The sequence below is a fragment of the Rousettus aegyptiacus genome, unplaced genomic scaffold, assembly GCF_014176215.1.
Source record: "Rousettus aegyptiacus isolate mRouAeg1 unplaced genomic scaffold, mRouAeg1.p scaffold_m13_p_1, whole genome shotgun sequence".
In the NCBI taxonomy this organism is placed as follows: domain Eukaryota; kingdom Metazoa; phylum Chordata; class Mammalia; order Chiroptera; family Pteropodidae; genus Rousettus; species Rousettus aegyptiacus.
Window position 1 is genome coordinate 180,527,529 of NW_023416284.1, and position 20,773 is coordinate 180,548,301.

A 20,773-nucleotide genomic window follows, 5' to 3' on the forward strand; every position below is an offset into this window, starting at 1 on the left:
CAAATTTACCTCTCAAAATATATCAAAATTTTTGTTGCATCGAAACATATGTTTTAAGGATACGGAGCATAGTCAGCATCACTCATCATTCATGTTTAATCTTTTCCATTCAGATCTCTGCAGTAACATGAGGTTTGTAAAATATTCAACAGACCAGACAGTTGCTAAATAAACATAATTTAAACAAAAGGAAAAAAACAGGCTGATTTTCTAAAGATGCCTTGAGCATTCCCTTACAGACTGATCCAACCAACAGTATGAGTTATATTTGTCTGCGAGAGAAGATGAAGTGTCTCAACGAAAGTCAAAAAGTTTTTCTCAAACTGTATATGTGTTATGCATAGAATATAAAAATAAAATATGTACATACAATAAAAAATTAAAATAGTAGTAATAACAATAATTTAGTTCCAGGAACATTATCTCTAAAAAGAGAAGTGCGGATCTCTAAGTCATTTCATATAAATCATGTGAAATCACACAGCTTTAGACAAAATGCAGAAAAATTATGTCTATTCTAAACTAACCTAATCGATTATTATCCCATCATTTAACTCTCACAAAGCAACTAATCATAAGAGCTGAATTTCTTCCTCTTTGGGGAATCTATAATTCGGATTTTTCTCTCTTTTTATAGCTTGACTGAGGTATAATTGACTATGGTGATCATACAATGAGAATATTGAGACCAGTGTTACCTAATCATCTAGTTATCTTTAGAGCCTTCCGGATTTGGGGTGGCACCTTTGATACCCCTTATTCCAGGCAATGCTTATGTTACTGAGACTTGTGTTTAGCAAGTTTTCAGGGTGAGAACAATCACTATGTAAGGGAATTTGGAAGCCCTTTACGAAGGGGGAATACGGTAGGGTGGAGCTGAAAACTACACCCCCTTCCTCATGCTCTTTCCCTAACTTATATGAACATCGGCTTTGCAACTTCATCATCTGCTCCACCTGGTGTGTCCTTAACAGTTTAGAGCATCTGTAGAGAACGGACTGGTTACAGCCTACTCACTGCTCTTACGCGTAAATAGGACTTCCCTTCCTAGACTAGTGGGTGAGAACTCTAATTCTCAACATCAACTTTCTATAGTTGGTGCCAACATGGAACACTTTGAAGTTAAAAATATTTGGCCTCAGGACAATCTAGAATCTGCCCTAGAAGGAAACAGGCACAAAATAAACCAGACAGTACATACTATTTCTGGGTTTAGCTTGTTGAATACATTTTAAGTCCTACTCTGTGACATTTACTGAGCAATTTCAAGAATGCTTAATAGAACGGGCTCTGAAAGTGTCTTTCTTCATCCACAGTATCCATTTATATATCATTGGTGTATAATTATAGTTCAGTACTGATGCTAAAAACATGGCAAAGGGTGCAAACTTTCCCTATCGATGCAATCCAGCTGAGTTATCCAGGGAAACAGCCCTGTGGAGAGTAAGAGATGGGGCTCGACCCACAGTGCTCAGACTCCTTTTTCTACAGAGCTGGATCCCAAATAAAATGGACTTTATACTTTTTCTTTCTCTTTCTTCTTTCTTTCTCTTTCTTCTTTCTTTCTTTCTTTCTTTCTTTCTTTCTTTCTTTCTTTCTTTCCTTCCTTCCTTCCTTCCTTCCTTCCTTCCTTCCTTCCTTCCTTCCTTCCTTCCTTCTTTCTTTTTTTTTTGGTATGGATGGGCTGTAGGAAGCGAGGGGAATCGGCAAGGACAGTATTAACTACGTATTTAAAAAGTCTTTGAGCTGCGATCAGAGCAGGGAGCCATGAGCTTTAAACACAAGTGCCAAGCAGGGAGGGGTGACATGGGAGCGGGAGGGGACATGACTCTGCAATGAAAACAGAGCCTTGCACCTGTCACCAGGTGGAAAGAGGAACTGGAGATCCCTGCATTACCTCTGGCAAACTGAAGGCACTGCAGTGCCCCGAATCCTGGCAGGACCAGGTGCAAATATTCTCTGAGGGACAGCCCCACTCGGGTTCCCAAGATTCCCCAATACGAAGATGAAACAAATTCAAGCTCACAACCAAAGACCAAATTCACAAGAGAAATACGACCATGCATGTGCACTAACAGAAATAAAAACAACGTATTTTGGCCCCCACCCAAAGACGTCAGACATTAAAACTGTCAGACGTAAAGTCTGCACTAAATGTTCGAAGGAACAAAATATAGAATCACAAAAATGAAAAAGCAGCAAAAGACTATTAAAAATAACCAGACAGAAATCGTAGATATTTTAGAAAAAAGAAAAATACAGTTGTGGTGAAGAAGAAACTGTCGCAGCCCTCACGAAGATGATCAGGAAACCCTGCATCAGACGAGCAAACAGGTTCCTCAGAGTCGTGCCGGACGAGGGGCAAGTCGCTAGGAACAGGATCACGACATCTGGAGAAGGGACGTCGCGGAGGAATTCTATAGCGACCAGCCCGTGTTGAGAACTAGAATTCAGGCGATTTGGGGGCGGGCTTTCAAAAGCAGGGGACGAGTAAAGGTGGGAGGACTTAGAGAAATGGCAGTCACTTGAGGTTGCTGGGGGCACAGAGAAGGGCCTTCCCAGCCGTCGTGTCGTGGAACGTGCTGGAGTCTGACCTCTCCAGAGCAGGTCATGGTGAGAGAGCTCGCTCTTGGCCACTCTAACCCGCCTCCTGTTGGGGAAGTTTCCATCCCAGCATCTCTCTCCTGTGTCCCTACAGAACTTTAAAATCACTATTTTACAGGGCTTTCGACATTGCCCCCAGGTCGCCTTATCTGTTTTGTCAGCACCTCGTATATAACTCTGCAATGACAAGGCTCCAAAACATGTTCATGACAGAAAGGGAAGAAAAAAGGGCAGGAGAGAGGCGAGGAGTGAAGACCGCACTTGATCGTGTGGCTTACCCACGGGGCCACCAGGCTTCTGGGGCTGCTCTTGCCTCCTAGAAAGACTTGCACATTCCATGAACACATGGACTTCTAGAATACCGCTCCTCATGTGTAGTTAGTATTTCTGACTATCCGTCTATGAAACAAGAGCCTTGAGCTCTACTGAACACTGGTTTCCCCGGAGTCTCTCCCATCCTTTGAAGGAAGCTTCTGGGAAAAGGCTGCCTCTGAAAGCTAGTTAGCTGGGCAGAGAGGGAAAAAGCAAATGGGCTCGATCATCACTTCGTAGTCCATTTTCCTGTGACAAAGCCCTCGAAAATGATGGTGGGTCACCACATAGAAATGCTGATGTCTAAATCGCTTCATGCCCAGGAATCTACCATGGGTTCCTACATTATCTGGGGTCTCCATCTTCCAACGCTGGGAGAGAGGAAGCAGTGGGAGGGTCATTTATCCAAAAGCATTTGTAGGGACTTTTTTCCCAGTCTATCAACCCACAAACAACACTGAGTATCTACTTGTCTCTAGCACCATCCTGGGCACCATGAAGGAGTTCAAAGAAGCATAACACATGGTCCATGCTCAGAAGGCTCAAAGACCATCTGGGAGGATCTGCTGGTGTGTCAGTCAAGGTTCAGTCAAGTAAGCAAAGCCATGTTTCAGGGATAGAGATGTAACAGGAGTTAGACCTGACTAATGTGGGAGATGCTCATGGAGTGAAGGCTTGGAAGGCAAAATTGGAAAATCAAAGAAGTATCACCAGCTAGACCACTTGCTCTGGAAAAAAAAAAAAAGGAAAGAAAGAAAAGAAAAGAAAAGAAAAGAAAAGAAAAGAAAAGAAAAGAAAAGAAAAGAAAAGAAAAGAGAAAAGAAAGAGAAAGAAAAGAAGGAAGGAAGGAAGGAAGGAAAGGAAGGAAGGAAGAAGGAGAAAGGAAAAGAAAGAAGAAAGGAAAGAAAGAAAGAAAGAAAGAAAGAAAGAAAGAAAGAAAGAAAGAAAGAAAGAAAGAAAGAAAGAAAGAAAGAGTCCCAGCTCACAGGGAAATCTAAGTACCCACGGGAGGGAGCCCCAAGTGAGACTGCAAAGGAGCTCATGGAGAGGCGCCCAGGAAGCTCTGCGGGTCCACCGCCTTGCGGTGGCCTTGGTTAACCAGGCCAGTACTGGGAAGACAAGCTGGACACAGAATGGAGAAGATCCAGCACAAGCTGGAAGCCGCTGGACAGCTCTGCATCTGTTGGCAGATGTAACCACAGTAAGCTTAGAGTAATGACCACCGCTTCGCACCTGCCTTCCAAATCTCATGACAACCTCTTTCGGCCAATTCTAACCCAGGGAAAGGATTCAAGGGACCATAGCTCCGAGCTTAACCAAGATGGCCCAGAACAAGCTTGCACGGCTGGCAACAGAGAACAGTCCCTGAGAGAAGAGCATGGCTCGAAGAAGACAGAAAAGAGAGAAACGCAGACAGAGTTCATAGAAAGCTTCATGGAGGAGGCTCAAAGGAAGGCTCGCTGGAGCTCAAAGAAAGAACACGATTTAGAATATGGGGGAAGGAGAGAATGAGCAAATGTTTACTGTTTGCATGTGGCTGCTTCCTTTATGTCAGTGTTGGTCCAAAGCGGATACAGCTTTCACAGGACACCGACAGGAACTGGGATGTGCCATGGGGACAGAGAGACAGACGAAGAGCCCTGTCCTAGCCTTGACTTGGTCTTTGGGAAGGATTCAGCCAAGATCCTGCTGCCCAGACCCATCGGCTCACCCCGAGAGGAGTAACAGGTCGGTACAGCGCCTCGGCTTTGCAGCCACTGTTTCTGTGTCTCCTCGGAGACCGTTTGGCATGCCTGCTCCACAACGGAAGCCTGCTTTGAGAAGAATGAATTATGTCTGGTTGCTTTTTAGGGGAAATTTTAAAAATAAAGGCAGCTTTGAAAACAAGTAGAGTTTTGTTCTCTGCTGACCTCACTGAGATGCTTGGCTCCAGTGCCCAGTAGTCTGGACTGTAGGTCTGACGAGCTGCTGGCACCTGGCACAGAGCAAGCAGACCAGGAAAGGGACACAGGACTGTGCGCTTCTGCTACAATAGGATGAAAAGGAGCCGCCAGCCCAGAGGTACTGCAGAGATGGCTCCGGTGCATCGCAGCCGGGGGGTGGAGGGCTGCATCAAAGGTGCTTGAGGCTCAGAAAGAAAGGAGTTCAAAAAATGGGGGCAGCCGTCAATGAAGAACGAGATCCCCAAAGGTAAACTCCAACCCTCGACAAATCAAGTCGTCCCTGTTGCAGTATGCCCCTCTACCGCAGGGGCCTTCGGGTTAGCAAGCTCTTTCCAACAGCTGAAACGGAGCATCGGGATATAGAAAGACTCCTCCTGCTCTCGTATGACTTTAAATATCTCTTCATTCCCGTGAAGACTGAAAGTAAGAGTTGTCCCAGGGCTTCCACAGAAACACCACGGATTTCTTTAAAACCATCTTTTCATTATTTTTCGATCTTCTCCTGTAGATCTTCAACATTTCAATAACTTGCTTCACTGTGAAAGCACAGAACTGAGAGAAGACTCTTTGCCTGTTCCTCTCCATACCTGCAGCAAAAACTGCAAGTGTTTCTATTTTGGGAGACAAAGACCTTCAACTGCTTAACTACAGTTAACGTCTGACGTTAGACCTGGACGGCACCCCGGCAACCATTGCCCCAACTCGCCTGCCTTTTTTTCCTATGAGCAAAAGACCCATGAAGGTCACAGAGGCAGTCACCGGATAACACCCTAGAGTCCAGGCCCCAGGAAGGTTATGCTGTGAATAAACTGCTCAGCGCCCGTCCAGTGGTCGGCAGAGACTCCTTTCCATTTTTTGAGTCAGTGTGTCAGATCCCAGGAGATCTTATTTTACAAGCCACCATTCACAGTAAGCTCTGACTTAAAGAAGGACTTTAAGACATAACAATTTAAGAGTTAAAGCCATATTGATAGAGTCGGTTGATCTTAAACAAATTGACAGCCACATATTTCTCTAGCAAAATGGGTTGACTCAGGAACAACAAAGAATTGCAATTCCGGATATGCAGTTTAATGACAAACCACCTCAAGGCCAGAGAAGCAAGACAGAAACTCTATTTTACGGGCTTGTGAGGGGCTGTTGTAAACAAAGACTCGACTGGAGGAAGCCGAAGGTGCAAAGTGCTGTGGCCTCTCATTGGCTGGTTCTGGCGGGCTCCCATTGGTGGAGCTGTTACCGGTCAGAAGGAGCCTTTCCCTCCTCCCTCTGAGGTCATGGGGGTTGGGGGGGCGGGGGAGGCGGATCCCACAAGTGGCACCGCTTCCCATATGGCACACAGAGGGCGGCTCCTCCCGCGGGGTCAGAGGTCCGACCCGAGTGACAGGTGCATGTAAATTCTCTCTTCCTACCGCCCAGCTCCACTGTAACCAAGGCTTCTGTTTATTAATTTTCACCAGTCTAACTAGATAGTGCTGTGTCCAGCTGTTTTCCACTTTACTATTTCGTTCTTGGAGCCTCAGTCCAGCAAGAAAACATTAGACTTGTTTTATTAATAGGTGCGCCCAACACACCTCAGATTTGGGCAATCTGAGATCTCTTGTGAGGGACTCCACGGATCAACAGGATGTGATTTGGTTGAGAAAGAGGGATTCTCAATGACCACAGAAAATTAACAAATGATTTGACAGCCACAAAAAGAATGAATATATTTTTTTACCACAAGGCAAAAGAATTATTTGTTAAAATGTGCCTGGAAAGGTGTTAAGATCCACTTTTAATAATAATGCTGTTCAGAAACAAAACTAATCTAACATAAAACAGCCTGAAATAGTTTTATATGCAATGATAAAAAAGAAAATTATTGGCCCCTGAAGCTCCTTGGAGATATTTTGTCTGTGAGCAGCCTATGAAGAAACCTTTGGAACTGAATCCATATAACAGAAAACATCTGTTTGGGCATCTTTCAGTTACAACATGTTATGGTGGGGAGACTGACATTTAGAAGGGCCAGTCTAACATGTGAACTGGCCTTTCCCGATTTAAACACTTCATAGGCGTCCTTGGCAGAAACAGTTGTGAGGACCCTTTAAATTTATCTCTTTGCCTCTTGCGGTTCTTAAAATCATTTGTCTCCCCATCTTCTTACGTGGTAAATGAAGTTAAATACAGAATAACTGAGGTCAGGGTTAAAAATATTTCCCTACTGGTGTGTAATAAGAGGGAGGAAAAAAGAACAACCTGAATTAACATCGCTGGAAAATTTTAGTCATACAAAGCTAGTTACTGATCTGAATTTTTCAGGTGGAGAATACACTCAGTGACAGGGAGAATTACTGCCTTTTCCACCTTTTAAAAGACCTGTGATCCCTCACTGCCGTCTGAGGCTGGGCTCTCTCCTTCCTGTCACAGGTAAGCCCCCAGCCATGTTCCCACCTTGCCTCCAGGCACTCTGATCCGTTTACTTACAACCCACAGAAACTAGACTCTTTTCCAAAGTCGTTCTAAAGTCACCGGTGATGTTTCAAGGACCCAAACAGACACACGTAACACAGAACACCGAGTTTTACTACCTCTCAGAATCCTTCCCTTCTTTGGCAGTTGTTTCTTCTTCTTCTCTACTCCGTGTGCGGATTCCTCGTTAGCCTTCGCCCCTTAAATAGTGGTACTCCCAAGAGCTGCCCTCCGTCCTCAGATCTCACCCCGGGATGGTGCCGGTCCTGCCCCTCCTTCTCCGTTCCCAGCGTCGATGACTGGGTTTGGGCCACATCCTTCCTGCATCTGCCTTTCGCTGGCCTTCCGTGCTCCAGGGTGCACCCCCGTCCCACGCCACCTCCCGCTCGGTCCCCAAACTGCAGCCAGAACCGGCAGCCGAAAGGGAACATGTGTCGCGTTACTTCTTCTCTGCCTTACAGTCCTCCAGTGGCCCCCCTTGGTCCTCAAGACCAAGGCCAAATCCCTCAGCTTACCCTTCCCAGTCTGGACCCTCCGCCTGGCCTGCCTCTCGCCCTGCCATTTCCCACGGCCGCCTTGTACTCCGCCTGCCCCTGGCAGTGAGCAGCCGGGCCCTGAGCTCTTCTCCTTGGTGCAGGCCGCCCTGGCTGACCGGGACGCCCCTTCTCCTTTGTCACCTCCCATCTCACTCTCGCCCTTTCAACCTCAGCCTGTGTGCCCCCTTCTTTACTTCCAATATTGATATTTGTACATTCTTCCAGTTTTTTATTGATCACTCTCACCCATGGTTTATCAATTTTATTCATCTTTTCAAAAAGCACAACTATAGGCTTTGTTTATTTTCTGTTTTGTTTTTTATCTCAGTACTTTCTGCTCTTGTTTTTATTACTTCCTTCCTCTACTTTCTTCATCGTCTTTTTCTTTCTAATTTCTTGCAATAAACACTTAGTTCATTGAGATTTTTTAGCCTCTATTCTTTCCTAACATAACATTTTAAGGTGATGATTTCCCTTTAATCATCATTTTTGCTATATTCCACATGTTTTTTGGGAGGGAAAATGGTATTTTTGTTGAGATTATTTTTAATCTGTGGGTTATTTCAATAGTCTTCTTAATTTTTAAATATGTGATCTTCCAGTTATCTTTTTGCTTTAAACTGTGGTCACATTACATTCTCTGTCATTGTAATCCTTTGAAATTGTTAAGACTTGCTTCATGGCCAAGTTTTTGTAACTGTTCAACGTATATGTGAGAACTAGGTATATTCTTATGTTATTTCTTGCTATGTCCAGTTTTTAACTACATTTTTGAAATCTTTTATAGCCTGACGGATATTTTACCTGCCTGATGTATCAATTACTAAGAGAAACCTGTTACAAAATTCCAGCGAGACTGTGGATTCACTTATCTCTCTGTTCAGGTCTTCTGGTCACTTTTTCCTTCAAATATTTTGAAGATATTTAATTAGATGTATATAGATTTTAAATGAATCTACCTTCCTGATAGTTTGAATTCCTAATCAATAAGGAATAACTCTTAATCTCCAGTAATTTTTTTTTTTTTTTTTTTTTTTTGCTTTAAGGCCAAGTTTGTCTGGTGTTAATAGATTTACCAGCTGTCCTTTGGCTCTTCCATATAGAGTATAATTTTTTCATTCTTTTATTTTCAAAATTTTTATCCTTACGTTTTAACTTATGCCTTAAGAACAGACTATAATTTGGCTTTAATTTGTAGTCAGTCCAGGAATCTGTCTGTTAACTGAAGTATTCGGTCTATCTATAGTTAATACAATTACTAATACGTTTGACTCTAACTCTACCTTCTTACAATCTGCTTTTCATTTATCCCACTCTATGCCCTTGTTCTCCCTTTTCTTGCTTTCTTTTAGATTGACTAGTTTTTATCATTTCATTTTTTTATCATTCTATTTTTTGTCTTTTCATTTTATTACTCTCTTAATTTGAAAGTTGTTACTTTGGAAACTACAACATGAGTCCTGGACTTACCAAAGCCTAATGATAACTGGTACTTTTACCGCCTTTTGGACAATATAAGGATCACAGAACACTTAAAATCCTTTCCTGCCTTCCCAGTGTAAAGATTTTTGTTGTCCTATGTTGATAGGTAGGTAGGTAGGTAGATAGACAGACAGACAGACAGACACACACACACACACACACACACACACACACACACAGAGATGCACCCCACAAATATTATTATTTTATAAAAGCAATGTCATTTGGATTTGCCCATATTTTTATACTTTCTTTTGCTCTAGATATCTCCTGTGTCTTTAACCTTCCTTCAAAGATTATTTTCTGTCTGCCTGAAGAACATTCCTAAATATTTCCTCAACTGACAGTCTGCTGGTAACAACTCTCTTTGCTTTTGTCTGAAAATGTCTTTATTTCACCTTCATACTTGAAAGATGTTTTTATTGGCAGTCTGTGTTGGCAGTTTGTTTTGGTTTTATTTTTTATTTTTTTCCAGTATAATGAAGATATTCCATCTTCTAACTTTCATTGTTGCTCTTGATAATTCAATTATCAGTCTAACTATTGTATTTCAAAGTAATCTTTCTTGTTCTCTCTGGCAGTTTTGATGGCCTATAATTATACTATAATATATCTTTTATACTTATCCCAACTAAGATTCCTTAAGGTATGGAGATTATATATATATAAAGAGAGAGAGAGACAGATAGACAGACTGACTGACTTTTAGGAAAATCATCAGCAGTTATTTTAGCAAATATTGCTTATGCTCAAGACTCTTAGACTCTGCTCCTTTTGACTATCCAATTGGACATATGTTCAACCTTCTACTTATACTTTCTGTGTCTTATGTTTATTACCTTTTGCCTTTATATGCTTCATTTTGTATATTTTTTTCTGACCAATCTACTAATTTTCTCTTCAACTCTAATTTGCCATTAAATCTATTCATTGAGCTTTTTTAGTTATTAGATTTTTTTCTAGAGTTTACTTTGTTCTTATTCAAATCTACTCTGTCACTTTTTATGGTTTCCAAATTCCAAAAATTTTTCAAGCTCACCGTTTCTCTTCTTGAGAAGAGTAAGCACAGTTTCTATACAGTCGCACTGGTAATTCCCGTATCTTCTATTCTTATGGGTATGGATGTTACTTCTTGTTTTCCCTCGTTCTTTCACAGGTGACTGCACCTTCATGTGCCTACATTTTTAAACTGCGTACATGACATTGTATTTTTAAATTATTTGTGAAAATATTTTGAAACCTGAGATGATGTCACTTTTCTTTAGATTTAATTTTGTTTCGCCTCTGCCCCGTCCTGGGACGCCATCAATTCATTATCCTTTGCTCGAGTTCAGGATGTCACATTTTCTTGGTCACCCAGATGCCCCGGAACTGGGCCATAGTTACAGAAGAGCTATTTTGCTGGCATTTCAGCCTTATCTCTGGGATAAGCAGCTCTGCCGAACCTGAGACCACAGCGTAGGAAGTGTCATCTTGGTGGCCAAGAGCTCCAACTTCGAGTCTCCAGATCTCGCAGGACTGGAAGAGTGCTGCTCACTCTCTGAGTGTGCGCGTTGCAGATTCTTAGTTGCCTCCTGGTCACAGCAGTCCCAAACACCAGCCAGGCTTCTCTGGATTGTTATCTCTTTTTGAGTTTTGATCCAGTAATTTCTCATTATCTAATTAGCTCTTTGGTGCTTTTTGAGGAACTCGTGAAATGTCATTTCATTTTTCAGTGGTGATTTTCAGTGAGATGATCGGTCGGAATTACCCCACCACTATGACCAAAAGAAAGAATGTTTTTTTGACACCTTCGAAGAATGTTATTCGTCTTTACAGCATTGCTGTGAAGTATCTGGTAACAGTACTGCGCTGGTCTGGAGCACCGTGAGACGGTGGTGACCCAGAGAGCTAAAGCCAATAAACTGTTCAGTACTGGGTAAAAGGCTCCCGCAGAAGAAACGCTCCTCTCCTGCCGGCCAGCGGGCATCCCGCGCCCTGGGCCTCACTCTTTTCCCGCACCACCTGCTCAGTCCTCATCAGCGACAGGCGTCGCCCCTCACTCTCCCTCTGCCCCCTTCTCCCCCTCACAGTGCTCCTCGGTTCATTCACGCCCTCAGACAACCAGTCGAGCCTATCAATAATGGCTTTTGCTTCCCTTCCCATTTTTTCATGGTTTCCATCTTTAAAAATCAAGTGATTTTTTTTTCCCCCTATGTGTATCTGAATGACTCTCATTTCTTTTTCTGAAAGACAAAGGTCCAATTGCATGAAACGAAGAGAGAGTCTGAGAAACGGCGTTGAATGTGTGGTTCGCCATGCTGACATCCCCTGGGAGGGCCTCCAGAGCACACAGAAGAGTAAATACTACTTAGAAGGATAATTTTTCATGTTTAAAATCATAATAATTATGTTACCCGTGCACTCTTTGTGGAGGCTTCGAGAGCCAGGCTAAAAGTAATTAAGCTTTACACTCAATACGGAAATATATTTAGACAACCGTCATGTCCCAGCCTTGCCTTTATTTTCACGGTTCTGTAACCAGGACTGGTCCTTTTTAAACGAGGTGGCACTGCATTGTAAACAGCTCCGTTTCTCACCTCCTCACAATCTCAGCTTCCCTCCCAGAGAAACGCCTGCAGACTCCATCCTCATAAAAACCCAAAAGAATGCAAAACCCACAGGATCGCGCTTATTAAATAAAACACAAAACAAAACCCCTACATTCCTCCTTTTTTAGATATCTTCAAAAGAACCAACAGCCTTCAATCCCACAAACCACCACAGCGTTTCCATTCCAATAAAAACAAACATGAGAAATCCTAAAGTCCATGGCAAAAAATAAGTCAGGTGACTTCCCTCAGTAGAGATACATGCTTGTAAATAACGAGGCAAAGCAATAAATTTCCAGGGGCATTCATGCTCCCCATAATTTCCATCGGCATTCCCCCCAATGCCCACCACCTCACCTAACACCCCATCGCCAGCCAATAAACAATCTACATTAGTTGCTTGCTATGGAAATATGTATGTGCACAGAAAGAGAGAGAGAGAGAGAGAGAAGGAGAAAGGACAGAGGGAGGAAGAGAGGGAGGAAATACAGCATATGCGGTAAAGTGTTAACGTTCGGGGAGTCTGGATGCAGGATATATAGCGATTCTTTGTACTATTATTGCAATTTGTCTATAAATCAGAAACCATTTCAAAAAAGAAAGTAACGACAAAAGCAGGAGCAACAACGAAACATTCTGAGGCTTCCTCCCCATTCATTGGCTTAATGAACGCAAATCTTTGCTCGCCAGCTTCTTTTAAAATCACTCACCACAAACATCATCACATTCTACAGGCGAATTAAAAAGCCATCATCCGCGTTATGAGCTGCTTTTGCCGTTCTTCTCACTCGTCCTTCCCGAAGCCTCGTCTTGTTGCTGTAATTGAACCTGGGTGTTTTCCGAGTCTCTGTCGGTGACGGGTTAACAAATCAGCTCTTCAGGTGGGGATCTTCTGCAGATGGTCCCAACTGACATGGAAAAGAAAACAACAACAACAACAAAAAGTTTGAGATTTGACAAAGTCACTTTGTAAAAGAAAAATCAAATTTACGGATAGCTCATTAGAAGACAAGGTGTGTATTCGCCTGTCAATGTTTAGTGGATACATTTCATGTGATGAAAAAGAGACAGATGAATGACAGAAATGCCACCCAGCATAGGGGCGCATCACCCGGGTAGCGTGGGTGCCATCCTCTCTGGCCTAGCCTTGCACATGGCTGGCTGGTCTCTTCTGCCAAGCTCCACGTCCTGATCCTGCCATCCTGCGGCCACGTCAGCCCTGCCGGTCTGCTCCCTTCACACCCATGGGTGTTGCAGAGCACCCGTCCTGACTGCAGAGAAAGCGAGATGTCCTTATCTACGAATTCTCACATTTCAATCTTTAATGCACGAAAACCTCTAAGCCTCAACAACTGCACAGGCTTCGCGGACTCCCTTTGGCTCCCATTCTTTCTACTGCACAAATTCTTCAACGGCAGGAACTGCTGGGAGCGGAACCGTCTCCAAGTCAAACACGCGCAGCAGAACGCCAGATGCCGGCGTGGCCGGCGGTTACAGGCCTTCCTGTCTTTAGACGGGGGAAACCATGTCCTCCATGCTGAGGGCTATCCGAGTGACCCGTCTCTCGTTCTCACATTTCTTTTCTTTGTGGCTGCCTCCCGTCTTTCCTGTGACTGCGATTGAAGCTCGTTTACTTGCTGAATGTTTGCCTTGTTGGACCTTTGAGATTTCCTATGTTACTGACTTGCACTTACAGTCACTCTGCAAAATGTGTCAGTTGTCTACCGCAGAGCAGGCACCGGCATTGAAGATGCAAGGGTGGACAGTGAGCAAGACAGCGTCCCTGCTGGCATACAGTGCATCCGGTCCTGGAAGTCAGCATGCCACATTCTGTGCCCACTGAGGAACAAGGTGGGTATGGGTGCAGGGCACGTCCTCAGGCCTGGATCCCGGGCCAGACCACAGGCCCCTGTGAGAAACACACATCAAGGTGTGGTCAATACATCCTGTCCCTCTGGAGGGGCCTATTGTCACCAAACCATTCACTCCTTTCTTAGGACAAGGACTCTTTGATGAGGACTCTTCCTGGCCCCCCAGTGAACTCGCCTGGACGGACTCCGGACCTGCGCTGACGCTGGCTGTGCCGTGAAACAGCTAAGGCTCCAAAGGGGTCCCTGCACCGCGAGCCTTAGCGACGGCGCGTGCCCGAGCCCTGGACGGGACGGTGCAGAGGACCCGGATGTGAGCGGCCAGAGAAGTGACGCTCAGGTCTCTGTTCGCGAGTTGCAGGGCAAAGACACGCCTGGAAGGATCGGATCCGTGCTCCTACCGGGGAATCTCCTGGCCCGGGTTACTCCTTGGGCAGGAGGGTCCAGACGAAACTCACGCCGGGCTGGTTGTTTCCCACTGGGGCGGTCACCGCCCATGCAGCTCAGGGCTCCGGGGATGAGATGGGGAGTGAGCAGAGACATCAACTCCTTGTCATGTGTGGACCCGGCCACGGAACCCTGGACATCCGAAGGCGCAGAGACATAGATCGGCTGACCCTGGCGCAACGTCTGCTTTGGGAAGTGCCACCAAGGCAGCTCCTGAATGTGTATTTACAAGGTTGCCCAGTCTAGAACCCTCTCTCTGGGGGCCCTCATGGCCCCAGGCTGGAACAGAAGGCGGGGAGCCAGTGTTCCCAGTCAGAGCGGAGCCTGTAAAAGACTCAGGAGGGCGTCAGGCTCATCCGAGTGACTCTTTTCCTTTGGGAAAGCAGACTCTCTCCTGGAACACCTATGCCAACGTGAGCTCCTGCTGCACCGTCCTGCACCTGGCTGGCAGCCTGCGCCCTGCACCCAGTGCCTACCACGCTCTCCACCTCAGTGCAAAACACTGCGGCCAGGCCTCCCTGAGGACAGGCAGGGTTTCTGGAAAAGGGTCCCAGTTCGAGGACAAGGGCACCCCCCTGTCCCGTGGGCCTTCCAGGACCAGCCTGCAGCGTTCCTCAGGCAGAGGGTCTGCAGGGGGTCGCACCCTGTCCTGGAAGCAGCGCAGCTGCACTGAGGTGCCACACAATGGACAGAGGCCACCGGTGGAAAACCAAGGACCCCCCTCCCCCCCCCCAAAAAAAAAGTTGCCTGTCTTAAGTCATCTCACCTTGGCATGAATTATGATGAATAGTTTAATAGGGAGTCTCCACTGAACAGCAAAGTGCTGGGGGCTTAAGAAGTAAAACATCTACATATCGATAAATGTGATGTGTAGAAACAAAAACGGTAAACTCCACATTCTTATATTCAACTTTAGTTAAGAGTGTTGTTGAGAAAGCAACGACCACAGTTTTGGTAGATCCTGAGAAAATGAGAAGACCGCTGAGATAAGTGTTTCGGGGATACAAAGCACTGAGCTCACAGTTGTATCTTATTACAAAGTTATCCCAGAAGAAGGACGTTCATAAGTCAAACACCTCAAAGACACTCGAAGATATAAACGCTAACCAGTTTGACAATTCCTTACTATCTTGTCAGCTAAGACTAGGCGAACTTGTTTGCAAAAACTCTCTGTGTGATGTTTGTTTATAAATTCTAAAAGCGTTATCATCATCCCTCCTGGAACGTAACCCTCAATCCGTAACCCTCAATCCCTCGGCCATGCTTGTTCTGCATGGTCGTTTATGGAGAACTGCATTTCCTTGCTATTTTGTTTGTTTTAGGAAATTGTATTTGTTCTGTTTACTGTAAACATTCGTTTACTCATTTTAATAATAATGTATGTGTCATCACTGTGATAACTCGCTATTATGATCTCACTCATTTTATTCTGGAAAGTTCATCTGTATATAAGTGGCTTGAATTTACTTACGAATCAGAAAGTATCAAAGTTTATCTTGGCTTTCACCCTAGGCTGGTTTGAAAATTAAACTGGGTTCTGATCAGATTCATTGCTTTGAAAACAACGCAAAATGAGTTTTCCACAACACAAATACATAAAAAGTTCAGATATGCAATGCCAGAGACTAATTTCATGAGCAACACTGAATTGCGCAGGTGTCTGTGTAACTGAGAGGCTCCTTTACATACGTCGTGCACACGGCTTTGCCCAAGTCTCCTGAGAGGTGTCTGCTCAGTCCTTGTCTGCACCAGGAGTAACCTGGGATGGGCAGAGGCCATTTCTGCTGGTCTGTCCTTGCCTGTCACCAAGTGCTTGATCAGATTCATTCATAGAAGAGTTAGAGTTCTTAGCATCACGAGGCAACATGCCCACCTTGTTACTTCTGTGTTCTTAACACTTGTGGCAGTGCCTGGCACATGCAAGGTGTGCAGTAAAAGTTTACTGAGTGAAGCTAATGAATAAATTGGAACCTTCATTTCCCGTGGCATGTATTGAGCTATATAATATAGCTTGGTCCCTTTTTTCTCAAGACCCATACGACCCCAATCTCCCATGTTGAAGAAAGCATCAAAAAATGGAATTACTATCTCACTGGAGGAGTGGAAACTTATACAATAAAAACAAAACAAAACAAAAACAAATAAAACAACCCGGTATAACTGGTATTCTCCTCCATTTTACTGATGATGACACACAGCCCAGAGAAAAGACCCAGTTGCCTCTGGCTTTCTTTATCCCCACTTATTGGACACCTACTGAAACTGGACACCAAGCCAAATTCTGGGACTGCATGGGGGACAGACAAAGCACCACCCTCAAAAAGCTCGCTGTCCAGTGACCGCAGAGACCCTTAAGCTTGGGTCCTCAAATGAAGCCAGGCCGACAGACACATCGGAATCCTCTGGAAGCCTTATTACAAGTACAGGGTATCCATCAATGAATGCCAAAGCTAGTGAGGACTAACATTGTCTCAAAGTCTCTATAAGAGACTTATTAATTACAAAAGGTAAAATTACTTTACAGTGGAGAAACCTGACAGGAACCACCTTAACCCATGACCAAAAGTACCATTGTCAGGAATGGAACCCATCAACTGCAGAAGCCACCAGGCATGTTGAAGAAAGCATCATAAAATGGAATTACTATCTCACTGGAGGAGTGGAGCAGGACACATCGTCACCTCTTGGCATGCAAGCGGCCCCGAGTGCGTCACCCGAAGCCCATCATGAGGAATCAAGGCACACTCAAACTGAGCGACGCGTCGCAAGCTCACTGACCTGTGCTCTTTAATGGTGCCAATGTCATCACAAATAAACGAAGCCCTGGGAACTATTCCAGGTTAGGAGAAGCTAATGAGACAGGGCAATGGAATGCAAGTCCCGGGGTTTAGTTTTTCTATTGAAAACATTGTTGGGACCATTGGCAAAATCTGCGGAAAGTTTTTAAATTAAATAATAGTATTTACTGATGTTAATTGCTTGATTTTGATCATTGCATGAGCCCTGGTTTTTAGAAACAAGGATATTTAAGGGTAAAGAGGCATCATGTCTTGTGTCTAGAACTTTCTCTTAAATAGTTCAGAAAAAACACACACACAAAGAGGCATATATGTGTGTATTGTGTGTGTGTGTGTATGTTGAGAAAGAGAACGCAAATATAGCAAAATGTTAACATTTAAGTCATGTAGACGAGGCAATTTAGTAATGCTTTGTATAATTCTTGCATCTTTTCTGTACCTTTTAAATTATATCAAAAATTTTAAGAATTTAAACAGAGATGCTTGGGCCTTCCCCTGGAAAATCTTGATTCAGGAAACCTAGGGTGAGTCTAGGTTTTTGTTTTGTTTTGTTTTTTAGGCGAGGCAACCCTTGGTTGACCTCACAGATTGCAAGGACTTTGTCAGCTTATAATCCCTTTTATTTTTATTTATACCTACAGCACCTGGTCTTCCGAGGTGGTCTCCCATTCAAGTCCTAACCAGGCCCAACCCTACTAGCTTTTGAGATCAGATGGGATTGGGCTTGTTAAGGGTGGCATGGCCATAGACTAGGTATTTTTATTTTTAATAAGAACCCGGGTAATTCCAATGCAGCTTGCCTACAGAAAGGGATTTGGGAAACAGGGTGCACTGACATGTGCCTATGACCATGCAGCCAGTTAGAGACCAAGAGAAAACTAGAACATCTCTTCCCTTCCTATCCAGGGCTCCTTCCACCATATTATATACTTTATTAAAGTAAAATTGGGCTCATTTTAAAGATTATCTCCAGCCAGTAGATATCAAAATTATAAAATTACAAAAAGAGAAGAAGGAGGAGAGGGAGGAGAAGCCACCACCCAGGCAGGTCAAGTCCATTCAATGTCGGTGCCAGAATTTAACTTCCCATCCTCTACTAACCCCAGAAAATCTGCCCCATCTTCCATATTTCCTACTGAGTCACCAATATTATCATCCACCCGCTCACCTGGGGTAGGAGCCTGGGAGCATCTTGAGCCACCCACTTCTCAGTCAGCCTCCAAATCCTCTCACCCCGAGAGAGTCCACGTTCTGTCTCCTCTCCCTGCCTAGCCCCACCCCCTAACCTCAGGAAAGGTTCTCGCCAGGACAGCTGTGAAACCTCCCGACTGGCCTCCCTACCTCCACTGCCCCCTGTCCCCAACCCCCATCCCCATTTACTGACAGAGCAAACTTCTTGAAAGCAAGTGTGGCCAGTCTGACATGTAAGAAGCCTGGAAGTTGTCACTCTGCCCTACCAACAAGTAAAAAGCTGAACGAACTGAAATCCACACATGTTCTTACAGCCGTCAGAGAACCGAGGTTACAGTGATGCAGGACCAGGAAAATCTCCCCAAGTCGAGGGGTACCCAGCCTTGAACTGAGAGAGAAGAGGGTTCATGGTGAGGAGTGTAAGAAAGAATTCGATCATCCATAACCTGCATCTATTAGCTTTATCTCTGTTCGTTTTTCTTTATCTATTGGCTTTATCTCTGTTCGTTTTTCTTTACTCCATGATTTCAGTCATTCTTCTGCAATCCACAATCACACTGATGTCTTCAGAACACATTAGAGATTCAGGTGTGTGGAGCCAGCTCTCCCTCAAGAACGGGACCCATCCTGGCTGTCATTAAAGGAGAACTAAATTTGTTCTTGCTCTTGTTAAAAGAAACATGTTCTTTGACAGAATTATCGCCCCTACTGCCTAGAAAGGAGTTACGAGAACATCTTACTTTGTTTAACAGCAGCTTCCCTCTACCTCGAGGTTCACTGAGCTTCCCGGATCTGTGTGCTTACAGTTTTCGTCGAACCTAGAGGACGTTTGCCGGTTATTTCTTCAACTATTTTTGTTTGTTTGTTTCCCCTTCCTTCTCCTCTCCTTCGGAAACTCCAACCGCATATACAGTTGTCCCGCAGCTCGCCGATGCTCTGTTTATTTTTTTGCCGGACTTTTGGTCCTTGCGTTTCATTTTCCTACGTCGAGTTCATTACCCTTTCACCATGCCTCCACAAACACACCTAGGAGGTCACGCTTCCCCTGAAACAACAGTTCCTTTCCCAGTGATCTGTGGGGGAAATGGTGTGTGTGTGCGCGCACCGGGAATTCTTGAATCCAGAAACATCACCATGTACTCAGCCTGTACCAAAAAAAGAACAGCTCACCAAGCATCTTGCCTATGGGCCCCAAACTCTGGAGTTCATTTTTAAAAAGAAAAATTGGGATTCTCATCCACTCCACAAGGACTCTGGCTTCTGGCTCCATCTTTATAAAATATGACTCAATGATCCTTAGAATCCTAAATTCGTACAAATGGGTGGCTCTTTCTGAAAGAACCTGGCCCCAAACCTCACCAATTTTTATAAACAGAAAAGCTGTTCTGGGAATTGATAAATTTCTCAGTCATGGGGTTGAATAGAAGATGAATGTTCTAGAATCAACCGTGCCCAATATGATCTCAAAGGCAACTTACTGGAAGAAAACAAACAAGTCATTAACAAACTAATAGGATATTTTCTTCATCCTAAAAAAAAATAGAAAAGAGGAACATTGTTGTTTTTGAACTTGGGTATCTAAACAGTCCATGTTGAGTGATTCGAGCTCCATGGAGTGGATTTATGGCCAGTGATGACAAGCGAAGGCGAGGATGATGGCTGTTTGGAGGAGAAAGAGGAAAAACAAGTGATCTCCCTCGGGAGAAAGCGGGGAGACGACACCGTGGGGGTTGCTGTCCCCCCCCCGGCCCCCACCTTCCCCCACTCCCCTGTGAACGGTCGCTTCCCTTTGGAGACCAGAGGAATCGGGCGGCTCCCCTGACCCTGGTCTGCGAGGACGGGCGGGGACAAGGCACTGCCTTTGGTGTGGGAGGCCAGGCGGGGCGGAGAGCGTTGGGGTGTGGGGGGAGGGGACGTCGGGGTGCAGGAGGGAGGGGACGTTGGGGTGCGGGAGGGAGGGGACGGTGCGACCGCCCGCGTGTGTCCTCCTTCCTCTCCTCCTCTGACCCAAACAGCCTCGGCCCAGGGAACGGGCGAGCGCGTGGCGGAGAACCGGCCTAAATGCCTGGGTTGCGAGTGTGACTGGAGAGGACGGGGACCCTCGGCCTGCAGCGCGTGCATTGCGGGAAACACAGGACCTTGACGGACGTCTGTGGGCAAATGATGGCCCGGAAGGACCCGGCGACGACACCCTGGTCTGGAGTGACCATCAGTGCACTTCTGGGGACCCTGCCTCTAGGTCTGACCTGACCTTCGGGCCTTGCAGGCATCAGCCCAGAGATGGCCACTCCTGGACGCACGCGCCTAAGGCCTGCATGAAATCATTGCTTCATTCTAGTTTTCATTGGAAAATTCCCTCTCCGAAGTGGGGAATTGTTGCCAAATTGCTCAGCTACCAAAGGGATGTGTTCGCAGTTGTATTCGGGAACCGGCCCTTCTGTCCCTGGTCCCTGTTCTAAGGAGCAGGAACCCTGCCGGTGTACCTCCCCGGCGGCTTTGAGGTCAGGCCGCCAGAGGTGCCGGCCGAGAGCTGCCCGCATTGTGGGCTCT

General features: G+C 45.1%; 1 long non-coding RNA gene across 1 annotated transcript in view; it reads right to left on the minus strand.

Annotated features, from left to right (window-relative positions):
• LOC107514726 overlaps window positions 1-19,322 on the minus strand; it is a 42,406-nt gene extending 23,084 nt beyond the window's left edge. The window contains exons 1-3 of the long non-coding RNA XR_004951481.1: window positions 18,964-19,322; window positions 13,231-13,828; window positions 12,630-12,827 (exon numbers count right to left, since the gene is read on the minus strand). This is a non-coding gene — a long non-coding RNA (uncharacterized LOC107514726). The remainder of the gene's footprint in view (window positions 1-12,629; window positions 12,828-13,230; window positions 13,829-18,963) is intronic.
• Window positions 19,323-20,773: the final 1,451 nt, after the last annotated feature.